The sequence below is a fragment of the Vanellus vanellus genome (genome assembly GCF_965231255.1).
Source record: "Vanellus vanellus genome assembly, chromosome: 6".
Taxonomy (NCBI): Eukaryota; Metazoa; Chordata; class Aves; order Charadriiformes; family Charadriidae; genus Vanellus; species Vanellus vanellus.
The window spans coordinates 16,172,822-16,186,941 of NC_138911.1; the positions used below are offsets into that span (position 1 = coordinate 16,172,822).

Sequence of the window (14,120 nt, forward strand, 5' to 3'; positions counted from 1 at the left end):
TACAACATTGTGAAGCTAGCTTAAAAAAAAAAAAAGATATTTTTAACAGACAACACAGAGCTGCAATTTTGTTATTTCACCTTGGTATTGAAATCTAAAGTTTTGTGTTTTCGAGATTTTTTTTTTTTTTAAAAAAAAACAAGATTAAGATATATTTCAAAAAAACTTCAAAAACATTTATTACAAGACTTTCAAGAAAAGCTTGCCTTAACACAGGTACTCAGCCTCTCACAGATGATCACTATCATCACTACCTGAAATGAATCTCAGATGTACATCTTTTATATTATTAGTTTATGACAGCCACCAGAAACTGAGCTATCATATGGCTTTACAATGTGCTGGACAACTCCACTGCATATTGTAGGGTTCCACTGATTTACATGCACCTCTACATCAACACTGGACTTGACCCAGAAACTCCTGCTGCATTCCAGGTCTCCAGTCAAGGGTACTATAGAGCTGTGTTGTCTGCAAATAAACATCAAAGTATTCTATACAGCAGATTTGCTATAAAGAGTTATTCTACACATAGGAATGCTTGCTGATTTTTTCCTTACCCCTGTTATTCTACTCTGTCCATCAGAGACCTAAGTGTTACTGCTTGCTTCTATTTAACCATGTGGTTTTACCCCTTTCTTTTGTCAGCTGTTTTCTTAAGATATGCTTTGAACTATGCCACTGTTTCAAGACAGCTCACCTGCAAAGATCATTTGCAAACCCTGCTTACTAGGAAGTGACTCAGGGTAGAAAGCGGGTACATAATACTTTTTAGCATGGCAATGAGACAAGAGTAGCAGTATGAACAACAGACCCTTTGCAACTTCTAGATAGGAAGATGCAGTTGGGCTTACTGCACGCAGCTAATAAAATTATTTTGTATAGTCATCTAAAACCAGTGGTGCTGCATTCCTTCTGCTCTCCCAGGATCACAGTTTGCCTTGCTATGATTGGCAATGTGCTGGTCTTCAATTCTTCATACATCTCCATCCAATAATGCCAGGCTAGAAGTGCCTTACAGAGACAGAAAGACGGGAGAGAAACATTTGGGTATTTTCTACATGTAGCAGAGCTTATGCTTTGAGAAAGAGGTGCAGCATGCAACTATTGACCACTAAGTCTTTTATCTATTTCAGCAACTCTGGTAGCAGAATCTGCCTGGGGGGAGTAGGGGAAATGTGCTGCTACATTGCCAGAGGAAGAAAAAGATTATTTAAAGATCAGGCAGGTCAGCTCTAAAACCCAGCTGAAAAGTTTGACACTGATCCAGGGGAAATAAAGCACTACTGCATCTCACCTTGAGGTTTTGCCCTTAGCTGAAAAAAGGATCAATAAAAAGCCATACCTTCAGGTTTCTGCAGTACATAAGTTTCTCCTCTCCAAAAGGCAAAGGATGTATGTATGGAAAAAAAAAAAGAGTGTCCTTGAGATAGTGACTGGCAGGCCTGAATGCTACCCCTCAGAAGGTCCAAACAGACCGTAGACCTTAAAGAATTTTCAAATGCCAAGGACACCTGCTTATAGCCACTTGAACACTGCTTTTCCCAAAAATTTGGACAAAGTCTTTTCTCTGAGAAATAATACACTGAAGTACCCAAAAGTTTATGACCAAACGCACATTTTAAAAAAGGTAACAAAGCTGTCTCTGCAGACCATCTCTCACAGGTGCAGGTCCAGCACTATGACAAATGTGAACAATGTGACAGGCTTGTTTAGGTGTGCAGCGCTGGCTTCCCAGCAGCCACACCAGATGGCTCTCAGTAGGTCTACACAAGAACAACTCTCCTGGGCAAGAGAGCAAGAGAAAGAAACGGGAGAAAAAACACAGAAGCAAAATACCTCACGAGGAAGCTTCAGCTAAGGCATGTGTAATGATTATGGACCTGCATGAGATCTTTGTTACATAAATTATGAGTGAAAGTAAATTACCTGAACTGTTGGGAGGTGCAACTCAGACAAGCTTAACAACCATGGGTTTTCTAATACCAGTTCTCTAAAACCAAAGTATTACTCTTCAATTATACCTAGGCATATTTAAATTACATGTAACAACACAAGCACAACACCTGTATTTGTACTACTTCTGATATCTGTCTCACCATGAATTTAATTAAAAATTATTAAGGGAATGACATTAAAATAGCCTCATTTTTGCTCATTCTAGAGCAAATCCAGAATTTATAGACTCATTTGTGCTAGCTCAAACATAAAACTAATTTAGCATCACCGTTCCAAGTGTTTTAATGTTTTTGATTAATTTTCTCCCTGAATATCAGCCAACATATAGTACTGAATACAAAAGAAAATACGTAGGTGGAATCCAAGCATGAGTATTATTTGGTATATTATACATTTCTCTCATTAAATGTATAAGCATACAATACAAGTGCATCACAATTAATCACACTTCTCTAACATGATTTAAAAGGATTTCAGAATTTGGTCCCAATTTCTCAAACTTATCAAAATTGAGTGCTTGGCCCCATAGTAACAAAAGAAGAGAAAGCACGACGTTTCAGTCACGGGACTCAAAGAGAAAGCACGTGCAGTCTCAATGAATGGGAAGAGATGTTCCTGAAGCACGATAACTTTTGCAAAAAAGATAATAAGCAGCAGTGTAATTTGAAATCCCTGTAGTAACACAGGTATCTAAAAGAAGCTGTCAGTAAGTAAAGCGTAAGGGGGAAAGTATGGGCAAAAAAAGGTTGAAAGAGCAGCCTGGATCATATATTTAATTTCAGCAGTGGCACATCAGTAGTCCCTCGCGTAAACAGCATTACTAAATGTGAAGTTCTCCAATAAAATGACTTTATTAGAACTCTCTCTGGCACGGCATGCTGAGCACGAACTCAACATAAGTGAATAAATGCTCTTTTCTCACTGGCTTTCTGCCAGTCTGACTACAGAGACTTCACACACAAAACCAGTCATCCTTGAAGACACTGAATACTGTCAGTTTTGGTGCATTCCTAAATCATTTGACCACAAGACATTGTAGATGTCTCCATGTACCACACAGAGAAGTAAAACAGGGTACTATACTGCCCTCGTATTTGTTGAAGAAGTGGGGGTGGGACACACTATCTCTCAAACATGAAAGACATTAAATTCACATCATATCCTATTTCATATTTCTGAACAGCTTCTCAGCTAAGCTAAAACAACTGTATCTTAAGATGATTAAGTAGCATCACTGTAATTCACAATATCATCTTGATATTTTTAAGTAAAAAGACACAGGCATTTTACTTTTCATTCCCCTCCCCCAAGCAGTCTGTATTTCAGACTTGCTGTGGCAAGGAAAACCAGAGACAGCAAATTAATCCTGTAAAACAATGCAAACTGCTGAACCAAAAGAGAGCCTTCTATTACTCTGTTCCAAGTATTCTCTCATTTTCTGAAGCTACAAATCTCAACATTATGTTTTCTTTAGGAGACTTCAGTCTAACATCTAAACCAATACAAAAAAACTGCATGGAAAATTTTACATCTGACCACGTAAATGCCTTTCTACATTTTTCTCAGCCTCAATTCTGTGTAATGGAGGTTCCAGACACAAATACTAAGTAGAATCAGCAGTATCAAAGAGGAAGAAGTCTTAGAGATGTGCAATGCAACTTAAAATGTGACTGTCATCACAGATTTCCATTTTCTCATTTGTTTAAGGTTACTTCTATTTCCACATGATATATTAACGATGAAATAATATTTTGTCTTCTTTTAAAACAGAATTAAGAATCAAACCACAACAGGTGCCATGAAACAGCAAAAGAGAAGATTGTGATTTTTTTTTTTTTCTGAAGACTGACAACATCCCCTCCCACCACAACCTGTGACTTGCATTCCCAAGGAAAACATTAGCAAAAAATCAATCTGCGTGTTCTTAAGAAACTGGCATGCAGTTTCAAAGTAATCCTTTCAAACATGACAAATTTAAATTTTCAAAAGACAAGTTGACACCTACTAGCAAAAGATGAGATCACTGATAATAAGGCTTATGCTTTCAAATACCCGGATCAATGTTCGAAATAAGAATTATTTTAATAAATGTTCTTCTTGTCCGACAATTCACTCAAGAACATGAAATAAGGGGTAGGATCAACTAAAGGCTTTGGACTTGAAGCAGTTCTTCACACCAGTATTCAAGACAGACCACAAAGTGAAAAGATTACCTTTTGCCAACTTATCTAACATGCTGAGAAACAGATTTGCCTTACAAATCCACAGCAGAATCCCTTCTATACCATGTACTGTATTAAGCAAGGTGATATCAGAGCAACCAGTGATACAGCACATGAAAACTGTGTATTTGACCAAGCTGCCAGCAGCCAACATGGGAAATTACCATACCGCTTTCCAGACTTCAATTCAGAAACAATTCTACCACTTTTACCTTTGCACAAGCCCCAAAGCACCTTCACTAGCTATTGAACCAGATTTTTAAGAAACTGATTTTTCAAAGCTTATATATATATATATGACAACCACAGAAGATGAAGAATCAAGACAATACCTCTGTTCTCCAGCAAACGCATCGATTTCACTTGTACTTCTCATCCACTGAGTTTTCAAGGTGTTCTGATAGCATGAAAGCAACTACAGGACATTGATCACCAGTCTGATGTGTTGAACTTACCATCCCCACGTACAACAGCTGAGCCCAAACTATTATTTTCCTCGTGGGGAAGGGCTAATGGCAGGACTTATAGGCTCACATAATGCTACAAACATTGCTTGGTCTCAACAGGCTTGTACGCAACCAGGTGAGAAACTTCTGCTTGCACGGTATCGAGGCAGCCTTAATAATCCAACCCACTGAGCAAACTCGAAATGCAGTGACATGCATTGGAGGAGAAGAGACATCTCCCTATATGGTTTTCATGGTATGGAAGAAATACATTTAAACCAAGAATTTCAAACAACCACAATAATTAAAAACCTTGTAATGCTTTCTATCACACTTCCTCTTCTTATTTACTCACAAAATTCTGAAAAATTCTTGTAACTGTGCTCCCAAAGGTCACAAACTTTGTTTGATAATTGTAAGCCAATTATTTTTATAAATACACAGCTAGTCACTCTAAAAGTGGGTGCTCCTTTTTTCATTTTAACTGCATTACCACAGCGAGTATTGCATCTTTAGGAAAATCAGGATACTGTCATCTTTCCTTTGCAGTGGTTAAATCCTAAAAGGAGAGCAGTAGCAGATCAAGAAGTCAAAGAAAAAAAATAATCAGTTCACTGTTTGCTATTTCTGGAATTTACTTTTGTGTATTTAAGTCATAAACCCTTTTCCAAAGCTACAAAAGAAAAAGGGGTTTCCTCCGCCCAGACATTAAAAAAAAAAAAAAAAAAAAAAAAACCAAACAAAAACAGTCATGAGAAATCAAAATAGGGGATCAGAGAAGACACAAGAAGGGAATAAGATTCGAGAATTAAAAATCATATCCTATGCCTGGATCTGTCTGTACAGAGAACAAAACTTACAAAGTACTACATCTTGGCATATACAAAAGCAATAAAGGGATTGCATAGTTATATACACCTGCAATGTATCTTATCATCGCACTTAATCAAAACCTGAAACACCATCATATTTCTGTCTGGATTAAAGTGGCTGATATCTGTTAGATGAAGTTTGTTACATGGCTTTCATCCCTGCGCCTCTTGTGAGGTCCAGCAAAACCTGGCTACTCTTTTTTTTTTTTTTTTTCCTTTCTGTACAAATAAACCAAGGTCTCAGATTTTCAAGGCTTTGAATGGGTTCACACTTTTGATGTGTTAAATCAACTAACAGTGGAGGCTGCAGATAAACCTCAGCAACTTAAAAAAGCTGGACAGAAGGGATTTCCACTAAGGCAATTACAGGAGAAAAACTGCCTATTTAATGCTTGTTAATTTAACACTTAAGAGCACAAACATTATGCCAAACAATGTTCTGGAAAAACAAACACATCGTAAGAACTCCTTACTGGCTCCCTAAGCACTTGTTACCAAGGAAGGGAGTGTTTACATTAGTTCTACACCTGGGAAGAGAAGGAAGAATGGGAAAATGGGACCGAAAGTGGCAAAATGTAGGAGGTGGCATTTTTGGAACCATGCCTCTGAGGAACTATCAATTCTTTTTCTCCCTGATAATGAAATATAAAAAAAAAAAAATTCTCCATAAGGTTTTTATTGGTTTTTTTTTTTTCTACAATAAAAAACTCCAAGACATCAACAGGAGCATAGGTCTTAGCAGTCTTTGCTGGTATCTGATTACATGTGATATCCACTGAATTTATAGACACCTCAGCAATCAACTGCCAGGAGACTACAAATAAATCCTGGGGCCAGTTTTAAAACAGAAGACAGTTTAGCATTTTTGTCCTCCCAGGATTAGATGCATTATTTTTTTACTTTTTGTTCTCCTTCATCCTCCTTTCACGAACAAGTTCTGTTGGTTGAATGCTGGAGCAAAGGCACAGGGTATACTACACCATGTAAAAAAAAAAAAAAAAAAAAAAAAAAACCAAAACACACAGAGTTCAGAGGTAGCTTCTGCCTTTGATAACTTCAGTTTAAATTAGAGGCAAGGCAGACAACAGGCGAAGGAGATAAGCCACCAGATGGGAGGACAAACAGGTACCAGTCATTTAGCAGGCTACCCAGTAAAACCCAGTCTTTGAAACTTGTTGTGTGCCATGGCATAGCAACAACTTCAAGCACCACAGCAGAAACACAAGTTTCTTTTTTGAATCTTTCATTAAACAGTAGCTTTACGATAACTTATAAAATAAGCACAAAGGCCAAAAAGACTGGCAGGGCTCACAGCTTAAATGACTCACTGATAAGTGAAAGCTGGAAACATCAGACAAATGAAAACAAACACCATCACTGGCATAAAAGTACAAGCACGAGCCAAGTTCAAACCGAATCCAAAATCCTTAAATTAAAAGCAGGGAGAGGCAATCTGTGTGCTGGCCAGAACAGCACTGCCTCAGTGAGTTTATGGCCCCACAGTGACAAATGAGTTTGAAAGCACCAATGGTACAACTCAATAAACAGGAAGAGTTGGAACCACTAAGATCTCTCCCATCTCCTTCTTCTGTAGTACCCTACCCAGTAGCCCAGCATGTCTTCCAGCTACATAACACATATTACCTGTTGAGGAATAACTTTTCAGCAGTAACACTCTTAAGAAAAGGAGACAAAAAAACCAATTAAGAACTAACAAAGCCACTTCTACTAATACAAAAAGTAAACAATTAAAGATAGCGTTCCATCAAACTCCTGTGAGGGTAACTTAAATGTTACATGTCCCCTTGACTATTTTTTTTTTTTTTTTTTTGGAAGATTCCATAGGTACATAGGTAGCATTTACACCTGAAGTTTCTTGACCTAAAGTTCTGGGGTCAGCCAGGTAAAAAAGAATTAATCTAACCCCAAATCATCATTTCTGCATTATTCTTCCATCCCTAAAAGGAGGTCTGGATGAGATTTCTTTGCAGAGAACGCTGTAAATTGATAGCTTTGTTCCAGTTCCCTACAGTTTCTTATTGATTTTCTCTCATTTTAGCCTGCATCGATTTGTTAATCCCTTCTCTGTAACAGTGTTAATGACAAATTGAGAATGAAAAACTGCATGCTTTAGGGCCTTTTCCACCAACCTCTAGCTTCAAACCATATTTTCACTTGGATTTGGAACATGTCCATGCACATACCCTGGGTTAGACCTGACTCACCTCAAACTAGGATGGACACTTTTTACAATGAAATCTTTCTGTTCAGGCTCCTCGTGGATGAGCAATGCAACCGAAACAACATCGGTGAGCCAGAACTGGATTTCTGCACTAACAGTTGTCACCTTCCAAGGTTGCTGCTCACAGAGGCTTTGTCTTAACACCTAATACATTTTTTAAGCAATTTTGCAGTACTCCCCATGGTTGGTTGGCAGGCATTAACTGCATCATGCATGTGAACAACACTGGTGAAAGTTCATGGCATTTGTTGGTGCAAAGGAATACTTCAGAGGAGCAATGAGCTGGATCACAAGTTGTCTCTGAGCTCAGAGCGAGCCGCAGCCATAGTGCACTGTTATTAGAACAATCCATGCAGAAGGATGGGACCCAGTCAGTATTTTAAATTTAAGGAATATAGTATGAGCATACGCAGGTCACAGAGTTACGAATGAGATAACTTAGTCATTTTGCTACTAATATGCTCATTACTACTGACAGCTCATGCCTGTCTGCACAAGCCATGGCTACTGCTGCAAGTAGTTTTAGTCTTTTTCCATTTCCCTGATACCTCCACATGAGGTATTAATTCGAAATTCTAACTGCAACATGCTATCAAATGGAAAATGAATTTATGAATTATGAAGGTTAAGGCTCTGCTCATACTCACATTTATAACACCTCAGTCATCAGACACTCGGTAGGTCTCAAACTCCTGACTCCATCCCACGTCAGTCCTCTCCTGCTTCCCCCAAACTGTAGGCAAATCAAACCTTCATGGTCTCACATACAGATTACAAAGCAGCCTGACCTCTGGCTGCCACCTCAGTGCTATTTTGGTAATTTTAAACCAACCCTCATCTGCAAAAGTAATAATTGGAAAACATCTAGTTTGTACGCACACTCTCCAGCATGCAAAGGCAGTACAGGAGTTTTCCTTTGCCATTCACTTGGTGCGAATTTGATTTCCCATCTCTCTTTCTGCAATGCCAGCTGCAGAGAAATTAGTATGGGTGACAGGAAGCACGGTGCTGGAACAAATATCATCTTCTCTTTGCTTTCCAAAAATTACACACCTAGATTTGGTGATCTAGGGCTCTGTTTACAACCACAAGGAGAAGAGGAAAGCAAAGTTCCCCATCCTCTCACCTAGTATTAAATAGCTGAGCTTCACTTCACCAAATTATTTACAACAAAATTGTGACTAGGCTACAGTTTTCTGGGAGCAGACTAATGTTTCCAGAGTAACCTCTGTTGTCTAACACAGTGGTATTCCTAACTTCTAGAAATGACTTTGCTACATGTATTAAATGACTCTCTATCCAGGCCATAAGATATTCTTAACAAACCACGGTCATGTCTTAATGGGATAAGAAAAGCACAGAATAAATGGGATGGCTACCTAGCCAAAAAGTTGTATTTGAATTTCAGCAGTTTGTTACTGCTCTCAATTTACTGCAAGGAGCAAAACAGGGAAAACCACCTGACCTAAGAAGTAAATAATGTTTCCTCATTCCCTGTGATATAACTGTACACTCCTCTCAATCTTCTTGCAGTGTTGCCAATATTAGTGTTATCTCCTACACAGGGCAGGCAGATCACACAAACACAGCTAATCTAACACAGACTTTCTATTTTGTATGCAGACTACAGTTTCATTCTTTTGACACATCCATTTCCCCCTAATGATAATTTCAACAATTCGGTCTCTATTTTAACCTTTAATTGCAACTTCTCATTTGCACAGTGAGATGTACTCAGAGCCCACTTTTCCATGGCCTTTATTTTCCTTTTTTGTCACTTAAAATGAACTGATAAGCCAAGAACTGGATTTCCACTCTTGCAAGAATATTAAAGGGACTGTCTCTACATTACAATTTTTACCATTGCATCTCTAAAACAGCAGAACAAAACCAACCTGCACCTGTCAAGGAAAATTCAACATTGCCGTTTCTCAAAGGACACAGATCAAGACCAACTTGTAAAAGATACCAATTCGTGACCAAAAAACAACAAAACACTGCACTACTTGCTTACCAAGTGAGAAACTCCACAACACTTCAACTAAAGAATGAGGATAATTTAATTAATTAGTCCAGAAGGACCTCACAAACCCCTCAGTAAAATACAAGCTGTCCTTTACCTCTCCTTCTGTGGTGGTCTCTCCCTAAAGAATTGCTAGATGGACAAAAGTAACAGCATTAAATAAACATCCAGGGGAAGCAACACACTAACTGAAATATAACACAAGTAGTAATCTAACCTGTCTGGAGCATGCAGATATCAACGATTCTATTGATATCACAAGAGAGAAAGCTTAATGAGTAAAGGGCTGGAGTGGAATGTGTAGCACCTGGGTTCTCTTCTCAGCTTTCCAGCTGACTTGCTGTTGCACCTGAAGTCATGTCATTTCTCTATTTCCACTCCCATCCCCTGCTTGTTTTTATTATTAGCTATAAGTATTGCAAAGAACCACCTTTTACTATGATTTTTTCCAGGGCCCACATCTGTTTCTGTGACAGAGTTAGGAGTTTTAAGGCAAGCTGGCAAATCAAAGAACAAGGAACAGAGTTTACTGAAACTTTGTTTTTCACAACACCACTTCTATTGGGCTATATCCTTGAATTATCTAAAAGTTATTAAAATTGAAAAGCTAGAGAGACTTTTTTGCATTTACCTCCTTCCCTAACAAAGTGGGGGTTTTAAGCAGCCTATTGGATCAGTTGCTACACATATATTCTCAAGCTCTGAGCAGTAAAATCCAGTTTAGGAAAGTTCAGTTTGTTGTTTCTCTCTCACAAAAATATAAATCTCATTTTGGCTGTGTTCTTTATTTTGAGAGGTCACAAATATTTACAGTACACAGTCAAACAACTAAGTATATAAAACCCATGCACAAAGCACAGAGATGATATATATATAACACTATCAGGTTACTTCTTTTAATACCCTTTAAAGTCTCAACTACGGCTTTACTTACAAAGAAGCCTCTAATAATTTTCCTTGAGAAGTCAAAAATACAAAAACAGTTGTCATTTTTTCTAAACCAAAATATTCCATTTTCAATATTATTGTTTCTACATGTTAAGGCAATAATGATGCTTGTACATTAACCTATCAGTCGTATAACAATCAACCAACTAATTATCATTGTCTTGTAGGTAGATGCTTAATATTTTGCCACATGAATGGGGAAAAAAAGGGAAAAAACCAAAAACATACCGAAAACAAAGCTATCTTTCAAATACTCAAATTAAACAAAAATGACACATTACTGCAACTGCCAGTGAAAAGAGCAGCAATAAACTTTGACTGCAAAGGGCCATGAGAATGTGTGTATTCATGATGGCGTTCCCTGAAGAAAGGAACCATACAGAGGATCCAAACCAATCTGTACACAAATGCACACACTGGAATTATGGACTACAGAAGGATCAGGATAAACACAGCAGGTAAAGGTTGCCACAGTTATTTTCATTCCCTGACAAATTGGCCCATACATCCACCATCAAGATTTAAGTTGGGTAATGGTAAAACTAAGGAGGGAGTTAAGCCCAAGAAAACATACTCAAGAGCGACAGTGTGATATAGAATTTTTGTTTTTAATTTCTTAACTGAAATTGCAGATCTCCCTCCTCAGAAAACTGTAATCTAGCATACTTGCTTTTAGTAGAGAAAGGATATGATGAAAACATGGCTCCATGTGAACAGTGCTGCATATCTAAAATGACTGTACCCCTTCCTTCCACCCAGTTTAGCAAGAAATGTTCAGCACTGCACAATAACTTCTCAGTTGTTTATTGCTGTAGCAAATGTTTGCTGCAATGTGAATGACATGCTGAACATACCACAAACAGTAAAACGATAGCTATTAAAACCAAAAATATCAAAGGGCCTGGAAAAGCATTTTGACAAGGAGGAAACATTAAACCAGGTCTTTGTAGCATTTGCTAAATACAGAGGCTCATCATATTTCAGGCCATTTGTATTTAATTGTCCTTTCATCTGAAGAGCGGTGGATATGAATGCACATCAGGCAGCAGATGAGTCAGATGTTCTGAAGAGGTCCAACCAAGGACGCCCCACAACACAAGAGCACTGCATGCATAATGTCTCGCACAACTGACTTCAGCTACAGCCTCAAGTTTCTTGTCAGTGCTTCATCCTATTCCACGGTTGTTATGCACCAAAGCACTGAGAAGAAAATAACAAAATAGACCTGCAGTCACATAATTCAAAATGTTTAAATACATGAGACTCCAGGAACCTGATGTCCACACACTCTTTTAAAGCTGCCAGGAAGACATACTCAGATTAGCAGATAATTATCTAAAACTCAGGCTTTTGTTCTTCCATTGTTTCAGTTGAAAGAAAAAAAAAAAGTGCTCATATTTCTCAAGGTCAATGCTTCCAAATGAGTTTGTCAGATGAAGTCAAACTCACAATGGAATAGGTCACTTGCAACACTTCAAAAATCAGGCTCTGGAGTGGTGGACAGACGCAGACGTTATATCAATTTCAGCACAAAGGAAGTAGAATCCCTGGTCTTTGGTGGAGAAAGCAGGTAAGCCATGAGCATGGAGACAAGAAGCAGCACAGGAGGTTAAATCTACTGCGCTGTCCTTGAGGTAAACTAGCGTGCCTTTTATGCTGTCCTCTAATCCTTAATATTGTTAAAACCAAAATGGAGAAACTAATCTAACTGAAGTGCAGAGGCAATCAGCAGACCACAACTTTGCCAAAAAATTCAGTTGAATCATTAAAAGTGATTTATAAAAATAGACCATGGATAAAAATCACTAGTTGAAATCCTCAGCTGTTAAACTGGCTCTGCATTAAACATGCAAATTGAAATTGTTAATTCAAGGTAAACATGGAAAAGAACTTATCTTCTCTGTATTCCTTTTAATTCAGCTCTCAAATCAAACCTCATCTCCATATGACAACAAATGGAAAAAGAGATAGCTTGTGTGTAAATGAAAACCAGCTCACACTCTACACAGCCTACATACTGCAATTTAATGCATTTTTAAGTATAAATTCTAGCTCTGGCATTATTTTGTAATCTTGACGTGTAGCAATTTAGGCTCTTATTATGTGCTTTCTCCTTTTCTCATCAACACAGCTCCTCTTAGGGTATAAATGATGCTAGTCCTTGATCACGCTCTTCTTAAATCATCTTCATGCTGTTAGCTCTGCAAAAAATGATGCCTGCTCCAGAACACTGCCATTGCTAATCACTCAAATCAGGTCTTTCACGGGTCTATAAGGAGGAAGAGTGCTGAGGACAGCAGAATGCAGATGAGATTGTTTTTCTCTTCCTTTTCAAGGAATATATCTGAATGTATCCCTTTCCTTCAGTTTCATGGATCACTCGTCCTGCCAAGCATAAGTTCCCCTGTGCAACAGCTACGGCTGACTTGGCTTTGTATTGTACAACCTACACCTACTTGAAGCACTGGCCAACCCACAAATGAAAAACAGTGAGAAACGGTGGTTCAACAATGGTGTTCTCTATAGATATCTAGTGACAAAAGCAGGGACACCCATCTCAAAATTAGTAAGAAAGCTGTTTGAGACTCAGTGGAGTCAACACTGACTAAAGAAATTATTCATTACTGCAGCATCCTGCGCTCTGGAGCTCCACTTCACATCTGTGAATGCACACATTCACGTAACGCTGATAGTGGGAAAGGGCAGAGGCTGACTCTTCTAACCCAAGTCTCACCACAGGACACTACCAGGAGGCGGAGATGCAGTAAATACATCGCAGCTGAAGCTCTCAACCTGTACTTCCCCGTTGCATTTTGACTGCCAGCTACCCCACAGAGAGACAGATCCCTTTTGACTGGTTATCTGCCCAGATGGGACCTGCACATTGCCTGCCAACAGGACAATTCCCATATGCTGCCTCTCAGCCACTAAAACGCCGGTAAAATGGTTTGTAGGCAGTACAGGTTGCATGTTGTGTCAGGCTACAGCAAACAACTTGAGCAAAGTTTTCTTTCTGATCATCTTTATGCTTGAGGACAAATCACTTTGTATCAAATTAGCCATATGAAAAGAAAGCCTCCAATATCACTCAAGGATGTTACAAGGTAGAGAAATATTCTAGAAGCTGCAGCACTATTATTTATCAGCTAAAGAAAGGCCATTGGTTAAACTGTTACAGAGGGCTTCAGACAAAAGTAGCGCTGCAATTGGGCAGGGCTGATCTGCTAGGCTGTATTGCAGGTGCAACTGTCTCCTGCACGCATTGGTATCTAACAGAACTCGGTATCTTCTGCTAATGGTAACTCTGGTTCCACCAAGGAAAAAAATCAGTTTCTGAATGCAAAAACTTTTTAAGAAATTTGAAATAATTGAATCATAGCAACTTCTGAGCTAACAGGAAAAGCAGTG

General features: G+C 38.5%; 1 protein-coding gene across 1 annotated transcript in view; it reads right to left on the bottom strand.

The window, feature by feature from the left end:
- SERGEF (secretion regulating guanine nucleotide exchange factor) overlaps positions 1-14,120 on the bottom strand; it is a gene marked incomplete at its 5' end in the record, with an annotated part of 160,560 nt that overhangs the window by 109,521 nt on the left and 36,919 nt on the right. The window lies entirely within an intron of this gene.